Source organism: Calidris pugnax, unplaced genomic scaffold (genome assembly GCF_001431845.1).
Source record: "Calidris pugnax isolate Ruff unplaced genomic scaffold, ASM143184v1 scaffold103, whole genome shotgun sequence".
Classification (NCBI taxonomy): domain Eukaryota; kingdom Metazoa; phylum Chordata; class Aves; order Charadriiformes; family Scolopacidae; genus Calidris; species Calidris pugnax.
Window position 1 is genome coordinate 19,421,840 of NW_015090990.1, and position 9,019 is coordinate 19,430,858.

The 9,019-nt window shown below is 43.1% G+C and overlaps 1 long non-coding RNA gene across 1 annotated transcript in view; it reads right to left on the reverse strand.

Annotated features, from left to right (window-relative positions):
- LOC106895200 overlaps nucleotides 1-6,574 on the reverse strand; it is a 54,112-nt gene extending 47,538 nt beyond the window's left edge. Inside the window, exon 1 of the long non-coding RNA XR_001413382.1 lies at nucleotides 6,472-6,574. This is a non-coding gene — a long non-coding RNA (uncharacterized LOC106895200). The remainder of the gene's footprint in view (nucleotides 1-6,471) is intronic.
- Between the last annotated feature and the right edge of the window lie 2,445 nt (nucleotides 6,575-9,019).

Genomic DNA, 9,019 nt, shown 5'->3' on the forward strand with positions numbered 1-9,019 from the left:
TACGAGGCAGCCATGCTGGCTGGGCCACTTCTCCTTCATGCCTGGCCTCCCGTGGGAGTTGCTCCATTCTCACATATCTGCTAAGAAACAGCTTGTTCTTTCTGGCTTTCCTCAGTTTCTTTTTTTAGTGGTGCCTTTCTGCCACTTGGCACAGCACAGGCCAGGTTCTGCTCTGACGCTGGCACAAACCTACCCAAGTCCCACTCTTACCACACACCCCTCAGATCAGGAGCAGCTTTCTCCTGCTCCACTCCCGACATCTCCTAGGTTGTTGCCTGGCATTTTCCAGAAGCTCTCCAGTTCACTATATCACTCTTATAAAATAAAAGGCTCTCCTATTAATGCCTGTTAATGTCTCACAGGATGCAGGTTAATGGATGCAGGGCTTTCCATATCTACCATACTTGGATCCGTTTTTCACACAGAAGAAGGAAACAGGGACAAAATGCTGAAGAGCTTTGGAGCCAACGGAAGGAAAACATGGATTAGAACTCTCCAAAAGGGAAATGTCTCCTCGCCTACTTGTCTGCTGCTGTCAAATTTTAGTGCTTCTACAGAAAAGAGGAAGGGGGAGATGCACTGAGAGATGAAAATAACAGTGGAAACTCAGTTGTATCGCTGCTTTGCCACACAACGCTACAGTGACATGTATCTATCTCATATATTTGAACATATGTATACATGCACATACGTGTGAGACATATGTATCTCTACATGCACACTTGTATATCCATCCTTACGACTTAGTAGAAGGATTAATGGGCTAAACCCTAAAAAAAAAAAATATTTGGCATCCAAATCCCATTAATTTTGAAGCCATCTGCACACCTATAACTCATTCTATAAACTAATAAAGACAAAGTTCTTCAGAAGTTTTCCTTCTGACATTTCTTATAGTGCTAACGCTATCACGATATTCAGCATCCATCCTGAAAAACTAAACAAATTCAGGTAGTCCCCTTTCGCATGATGCAACAGTAGCCAAAATCTGTGCCAGCAGTGGGAGACTAATGAAACCTAAATGTGTTTAGAGAAAATTAGGGACAAGAGAACTTGAATTGGCGGCTCTTGATCGTATAGGAGAGTCACTCGAGCTGCAGCTCTAATAGGAGTAATTTCATATTACAGAGAGTGTTTCCCTTTATAAGGATTTCACAAAATCACTTTGCAAGTCTTTCACACACAGTTTTGCACAATGTTTTTCAGGCAGAGGCAATGTTCACACTGAGACAGATGCAAGCTCGCTTCAAGCCAACTGGAAGACATGTTAAATGTCAGACAGTGCCCCAAGCTAATATGCCATGTCTCTTATTAGCTCAAATGGGGCACTGCACTAACTGCATCCATACGATGCCTGGTCAGCTCAAAACACAGCCAGGGTGAGATCATCTCTGCCTGTACGATACTGTTAGGCAACACAGCCAGAGAGTTTTGCCTGCACGAATAATGTAGTTGCAGGGGGTATTACTCCACTGTTGCCCTGTTAGTGCCTAACCTACCCCAAGAAATAGAACAATGTAGATCTTCAGACTGTAATTTAAATAAAAAAATAATACATCTGGTAAATGTTTTACCTGTAGTAAGTACTGAAGTTGGAGAAAAAACTGCCTACTCAGAACTCATCTGATTTGCTTGTTATAGCAGAAAGCGTGGCCAAAATTCCTCTTTCATGCCACCCTACTGGAGCAATCTGGAGGGCTATTTTTGGCTCTATAAATCTTAATCATCACACTACAATACAGAGCTTGGTGCCTGCTCTCCTTTTCTTTGTACAAGACTTCAAAATGAGAGTAAAGAAGGGATCAGCTTCAATGGCTTTCTTCTGGTCTAAACCCTCTGGGGAAAGTGGCATGAAATACTGCCTGTGGACTCAGCAGCAAGGCACGTGCTGGCTTTTCCATGATACAGGGGCCCAGCCACCGGGGCCCTGGGCAAAGCTCAGATTTGTCACCAGCAGCAGTTCTGCTGCCATGGCTCTGCCGTCCAGATGACCACTGGGACTTGAGGGGGGAGAAGTGGCAAGGAGCTTTTCTGGCATTCCCGAGATCCAGAAAATTCAAGAAGCTTACACAGAATAATTACTTCGTGTAGGTAAGGATGAGGCTGTAGTCTACTTCCACAGCCCCACTGCTATGGAGACATTTTATTCTTTAAGATTATATATTATTCAGTGAGTTGTGCCATTTTTCTCCAAATATAATTTTCACTCAGCAATGCAGCTGGTCAAGTACTACAAAAAAGCATTAGCTGAAAAAAATATGTCAGGAAACAGGGTTTCCTCTTCTCCACCTAAGGCATTCCAGCAAGTTCCAGCTACATTGCTTCCTCCCAGCATTTAACTTGACAAAGCATGTGGTAAGCCTGGTAAGAACCTGAAGACATCAAATGTTCATGATTACCAGCATTAACAGATGCCATTGTTCTTATATCAATAGTTGAAGCTTGCCCTTAGTAAGAAATGGTGCGTTTTTCCTGACTACTAGAAATATTTTTTCACAATAGTCCTCTTTATATGATATTTTCAGATTTTCATGTACGGCTTTGAATGCTACATGACTACTGCCTGGTGAGAAAAAGCCTACTACATTTAATATATTTTATAGTTTCATTCTTAACTGGATTTAGTACAGCGATCATTTGTTGTTGTTATTCCTTTCCCAAGCTGCGTTGCTGTGGCTGCAGCCTTCCAAGTTTCTTGCTTGTTTTCCATCCATATTTCACTACCATTACCACCCTGATTTGCATTATCAGATTGTTTTCAATGGGCTTCTACTAACCCATGTTAAACTCTGCAACAACCTAACTACAGGGGGTTTTTTTGGTGGTGGCAATAATGGGGAAGGTGAAGTCCTGACATCAGCAGTGGCATCCTGGAATCATTTGTTACACCATCCATCCATTTACATTTATGCTGACCATATAGTAAGAGTCCTTATGTTGCTGCTTGCCTTCAAAACTGAGTTTGTATGTAAGGTACTCAAAGGTGCCATTCTCAGAAACAAAATCATCAGTGGTTAAACTGACTGTCCTAGTTTCAGGAGTTAATTTCTTTCTCATGGCTGGTATGTTTCAGATTTGGTATGAAAGGAATGTCAATACACACTGTTTTAGTTGATGCTAGGTGATGTTTATACTACTCAGCTTCCCATAGAAGCTGAAAAGGCACATAGACAGAGCAACAGAATGGCCAACAGAATATTCCATACCATAGACATCATGTTCGGTATAGAAATGGAGGTGGGTTGGGAGGCAGGAATCCATGATCACTGCTTGGGATGGGATGGGCAACCAATTCACCAGGTGGTGAGAGTGATTTGTGTTGTATTACTTTATCTTGTATATTCGTTTGCCATTATTATTATAATTATTGTGATTTTCCTATTCTGTTATTTTTCTACTAACTGTCTTTAATTCAACCCATGAGGTTTTTTCCCTTTCCTTTCCCCTCCTTTTCTCCCTCTTCTCCCTACCTTTCTGGAGGGGAAGATGGAGAACTGTGCGAGAAGCTGTGTGGTCCTATGTGCCAGCTGGGGTTGAACCAAGATGCTGAGTGAGAGATAAGTATGGGGTGCTTAATTCCACTCTTTTATACACGGATGCAGTTTTGGAATGAATGCACTGTAGCCAACGGAACTGTGTAAGCTCCAGCTGAAAATATGTAGCAGAAAATATGACTGTGGACCAGGCTCCCTTGCACAGCTAGATTAGGATTGCAGAATTCTTGTTTGTATGAATACTGAAGCCCTGTTTGAGCTTCTTCCAAAGCCAGATAGTCTCTTTACTACCTTCAGGACTAAAAGTCTGACTTGAGAATTAATTGGTTGCTGTGTAGCAGAAAATATGACTGTGGACCAGGCTCCCTTGCACAGCTAGATTAGGATTGCAGAATTCTTGTTTGTATGAATACTGAAGCCCTGTTTGAGCTTCTTCCAAAGCCAGATAGTCTCTTTACTACCTTCAGGACTAAAAGTCTGACTTGAGAATTAATTGGTGGATTCAAACCACCTTTATTATGCTTTGCATTTGATTAAAATCAAGATCCTCCTCTTTGCTATAACTTCCCCATATACTTCCACGAGATAAAGTTATTTTAAAAGCTAGTTTATCTAAACACAGATTGAATACACATCTGCAAGACATTTCTCTGGATTCAAGGTAAAGCACCCAGATACTGTTCTGAGGAGTACGACACACAATATCTTAATTCTCACTCAAACAGTTCCTGTTTATCTTCATGGAGGACTAATTCAAATATTAGCTTTTGGATTTGATAAGGGACACATTAAACAAACACTGACGCCTGTATCATAAAAAAGGTGGCTCTCAGCCAGATAAGTAGAGTGCTGCCTACAAGTATTACTATATTCAGGCTCTGCTTGCAGTGGTATTTTCTACAGCCTGCATTTTTTTCAGTAGTGTATAAGCATATCTAATAGAGTAGCTTACAGGGAGATTTCAATCACCCCCTAGCACATGACAAATGAGGCATTTCTTATGCCAGCTCAGCCGCACGCAGTACTCCTCTCCCTCCCGAGAACTCTGGTAAGAACTTCAGGTCGGAAACACCATTTTTTTACTCGATTATCATGCAGTGATGAAAGAAACAACACTTTAATTGTTTTCTGTCCGTGAGACAATGAATTACTCCTCTCTCTAAAATAGAGAGGCAGCAAAAGAAGGAACATGAATACTCATTTCCTTTTCCAGTCAACAATTAAAACACTTGTCAAAAAATCTGACAATCGGTAAAAATCAATGTAAAATTTGGTAATAGCTTGACACTTTCAATATTGCAAAATCTCTCACCTAATACTCTCAACTAATCAGCCTTAATAAAGCTGAATGGTTCCTTGAAATTAATGGTGCTTCCTGCAGACTATGTTGCTTCTCAGCGTGAATTAGACAAGCAAAAAATTGCAGTGCTTTACAAAGAGATTTTGAAGTAGATCTACAGTAACTCCCAAGGAGCTGCTCCTGAATTAAAAAAAAAACAAAACAAAAACAACAAACCCAAAAGCCCCCCAACAACCACAAAATCAACCAACAAAACAGAATAGAAAAAGAGGGGTAAGAAAAGGTCACGCTTAACAGAAAACAATGAAAGTTTCCACAGGCATTTACCAACTTCCTTAGCGTGCACCACGCAAATGTTTAAACACACTCTTGCTAGATCTTCCAACATAGAGCAAACATTTCACCCCTCAAAGATGACTTACACATCTCCTCAAACCTGTGTTCTACCTCAACATTTTCTGAAACCATAAGCACAGGCTAAAAATGCCAGAATTTGCCACTGAAATGTGCCACCTGAATGCAGGAACCTTTTTGGAGCTCGACTTAGAAGCTCCTCTTCCCAGGACTCAGGCTTCCGCTGCTCACATCCTGAAGTAAAATGCTGAAAGGAGCTATATTGCTCACATAGGCCATAAATACCAACAGATCTGTCACTCATTTAGTAAATAATGTCTCATAATCAATTCCCTGCACAAGGGGGCTCTGAACCATGACTGTGGCTCTCAGATACTACCACAATAGAGAGTAAATAGTGGAAACAACAACAGGTTTCCCCTCGAGAGGATTGCATCCAGGCACTTGCCTCACAGCGATAAGTGAGCATCCAAACAATCAGAGGCACAGACAGCTTTGCTCTCAGAATAGTTGCCGTGTTCCTAAGTTTCGTGAGAGGTGGAGATTTCCCTCTCGAGGGCCACTGCTCTGCACGCACACACGCTTTCCTGCACCCTGGCTCACCCCCAGCCCTCATTGCTCAGCCTGCCCTGCTCTCCAAACAGTTCAAACGAGAAAACCCCAGAATTGGGAATAGCACAGCTCGCTTGTGCACTATTTGCCATAGATTTAGCGTGCTCTCTAACAAGTCCCCAGGTTCAACAGCTTTGGTTGTACCCAAACACTACCATCTACACAGGGAGCATTGCCGAAACGAGTCATTGCTGATGAGGGTCACCTCTCAGGGAAAAGCAGTGCCCTATTTCAGAAAAACTAGTGCTGGCTTGGAGCCTGAGGTAGTGAGAAAGAAAGGATGAGTACTGTCTTTTCCTCAGGCGGGCAAGTATCCATTAGAAACCTATTTCCAAAGGTTTAGGATAGACTGTGATACCTGCCAGGTGAAATAAAGCCCTGAGCATCCTCAGGAGATCTTGTTCCACAAGTAGGTAAATAAGCTTCCCGCAGCCAAAGCAGCACAGCACCCAGCTTTTGGCTCCCGTCTAGTAGAATCACCCAGGAAGCAAGATTTATTTTGCTTAAGGGTAAAGAAGGCCTGTTCCCACAGGAGAGCTTTGCTTCCTGCTTTGGGAAAACTAAATAGGTTGATTATGTCTGCTACAGCCTCATAAATCCACGTCAGCTACTGCCTCAGGGAGAGCCATTGCTCCTCTGGGTGATTTTCTTCCCTACTTAGAGAAGATGAACAGCTGGTTATGTATATCACAGCTCCAGCAAAACACTTACCCGTAGCCTGATGCCACTGAAGGAGCAGGTTTCTGTCATTGAGACCACAGGAAAGCAGGAGGCAGAGCAGAAGCAGTCTGTTTGCTGTTGCACCAGCTTTTTAGATCAGAAGACAAAATGGTAGAGCAGAGCAGGCTTTGGTAGTTGGCTTCCTGAATGGACCTAGAAGCAAACCAAAGAAGCCAAATTTTAAGCCTGCTTATGAACATCAAAGTAACTATAATAAACCGCAAAAAACTTATATACTAAAAAGCTGCAGGAGCCTAGATAAAGCAGAGTCTGTGCTGAAGATGGAGGGCTGCAGAGAAGGAGACTGTGCCTCATGACAGACAAGCTTCCCACGCAGCTACACGTGGCTCCAGTGCCAGGGCCACGTCCCACGGCCAGCGTTGGTGCTCAGGATGAACAGCCCCAAGGGCTGCAGTGCTGCAAACTTTAGCCTACCCACGGCACAGCACACCCTGTAACCCACCCCGACCCAGCAGCACGGGCAGCCTGCATTCTGCTTGCGGGCAGGTAGCAGCACCCTGGGCAGTGCGGTGAGTCGCTGGCTGTGCTCAGACATCTGGATCCCACATTGTTCAGTGCAGCTTCAGACTCCAGGGTTTTGTCTCCAGAGTCAGCCTGAGCCTTAGGGCACCAGGGAATCAGCCCTCACGATCATACAGGCAAAAATATTAATCATCGTGAGCAGGTTTCGTAAAACCAGGTCATTGCAAAGCTCCAGGAACTACACAGTTCTGAGGTTTTTTCCGACAGCACACAGCTCCATCGATACCAACAGAGATCCATCAGCTCATACCCATTGAAAATCAAGTGCAAAATACATTAAGGTAACACTGACATTTAATAACTCTGTGCTTTTAAGAGTTTTCTAAGACACGCAGTTTTGCACGCAAATGGCAAGTTTCCAAGGAGCATAAAGTTCCTTTATACTAGGGCAGAAGCATTATCACACGAGTTCTCAATAGTCTGTTTTTCCTTTCATAGCTGGACGTGTCAAACAGACCACAACCAGTAGATAAGAAATGCCTACAAAATCAAAGCGCAGATTAGAGAGGCAGCAACAGCCGCTGAGAGAACCATACACTGCAGCTGCAAGACAGATCAAGGGAGCTGAGAAAAGCTAAGTGCAGTTTCCAACTGTACACGACATTCAATCTATTACATAAATAAATAGGGCATTACAAGGCTGTGAAAACACTGATTTTCTTTGCTGCTTGTTAGCCATGGACTCTGCGACATCAGCTGTGGCTAGCGCTGCCGCTCATGATGCTGAAAGGCATGAACCTACAGCAAAAATAAATTAGCCTCTTCCCTGAGCTTAGAGGGAAATTTTCATGTATCAGTGTTTGTGAGGATGTATATACATCTGTTTTTCAGCAAGCTGTCACAGCAATATTAAAACACAGAACTACTAATACGGGAGTGCTCTGTGATTCAAAGACATGCCTGACGTGTAAATCTTTCCCTCCAATGTATGCATTCCCTAGAACTAGAACAAGTACAGCTACAGCAGTTTGCATACCCAGGAACGAATTTATGTCATGCAGTGTCAATGCAAGGAATGCAATGAACAATGCACGGGCAAGGCCTGCAGCATTTTCCAGCGCTTTACAGTTACAATGTCGTGGTTTGGGCTGAGCACTGCAGGGAACGACAGACGCTCTCCCCCAGGACGATGAAGCTGTGCGGTATGAAAGTGGTCCCTAGTACACACCCAAAAAAAGGTCGTGAAATCATGAATTTCCTCAACTCAGACAACGCAGGGCTCTGATCAGGCAGCCCTTGTCCGTACTGGTGAACACCTGAAGTGGCAGGATCTCCCACTGGATGACAATCAGCATTTATGGATACTCTGTGGCCTTCAGGCATGCAAAAACACTACATCCATGGGAAAACGAAAGCCAAGCATCTGCTTTTCCGGGATCACGTAGGCAGATGAAAGCAGTACCAGCTAGGGGAATTTAATTCCCTTTAATAAAGTATTGCTTGTTAAACCAATTGATTTGTGTTTGCAAGTTAGGAAAATTAACATGTCAGGCACCAGGTAGTTTGGTTTAATTTTCCCAAATTTCCAGGTGAGAACTCCAACCAGCATTTAACTAGTAATCCCCCTCAATTTGAACTGGATCCATGCAGCTGCATACCAGCCAAATTCTGGCAGAGGCTTATCACATCTATAACAATGAAAATATTACCTGGCAACCAATGCCCTGTAACACCAAGTAATAGTAAAGATTGAGATTTCCTAGCTGCTCCCCAGAAGGCAAGCCACAGAGCCTACCTATGTTATCTTAGCTTTGTTTTAGTTAGAGACAGGAGTACCCTGAATACACATGGCAGAAATCAGACTATGCAATTACTGATTTTGGTGTCAAAATGGATATGTAAATTAAAAAAAAAAACCCAAAACTTGAAGACAACCTTCCTCTTCTTCACCATGGTAGTCCTTCAATCTACAACAATCCTACCACCCGGAATACACCGTTTCCAAAACCATCTTTCTTCCTGCTATGAGAACAGCAACTCAAAGCGAAAATATCAA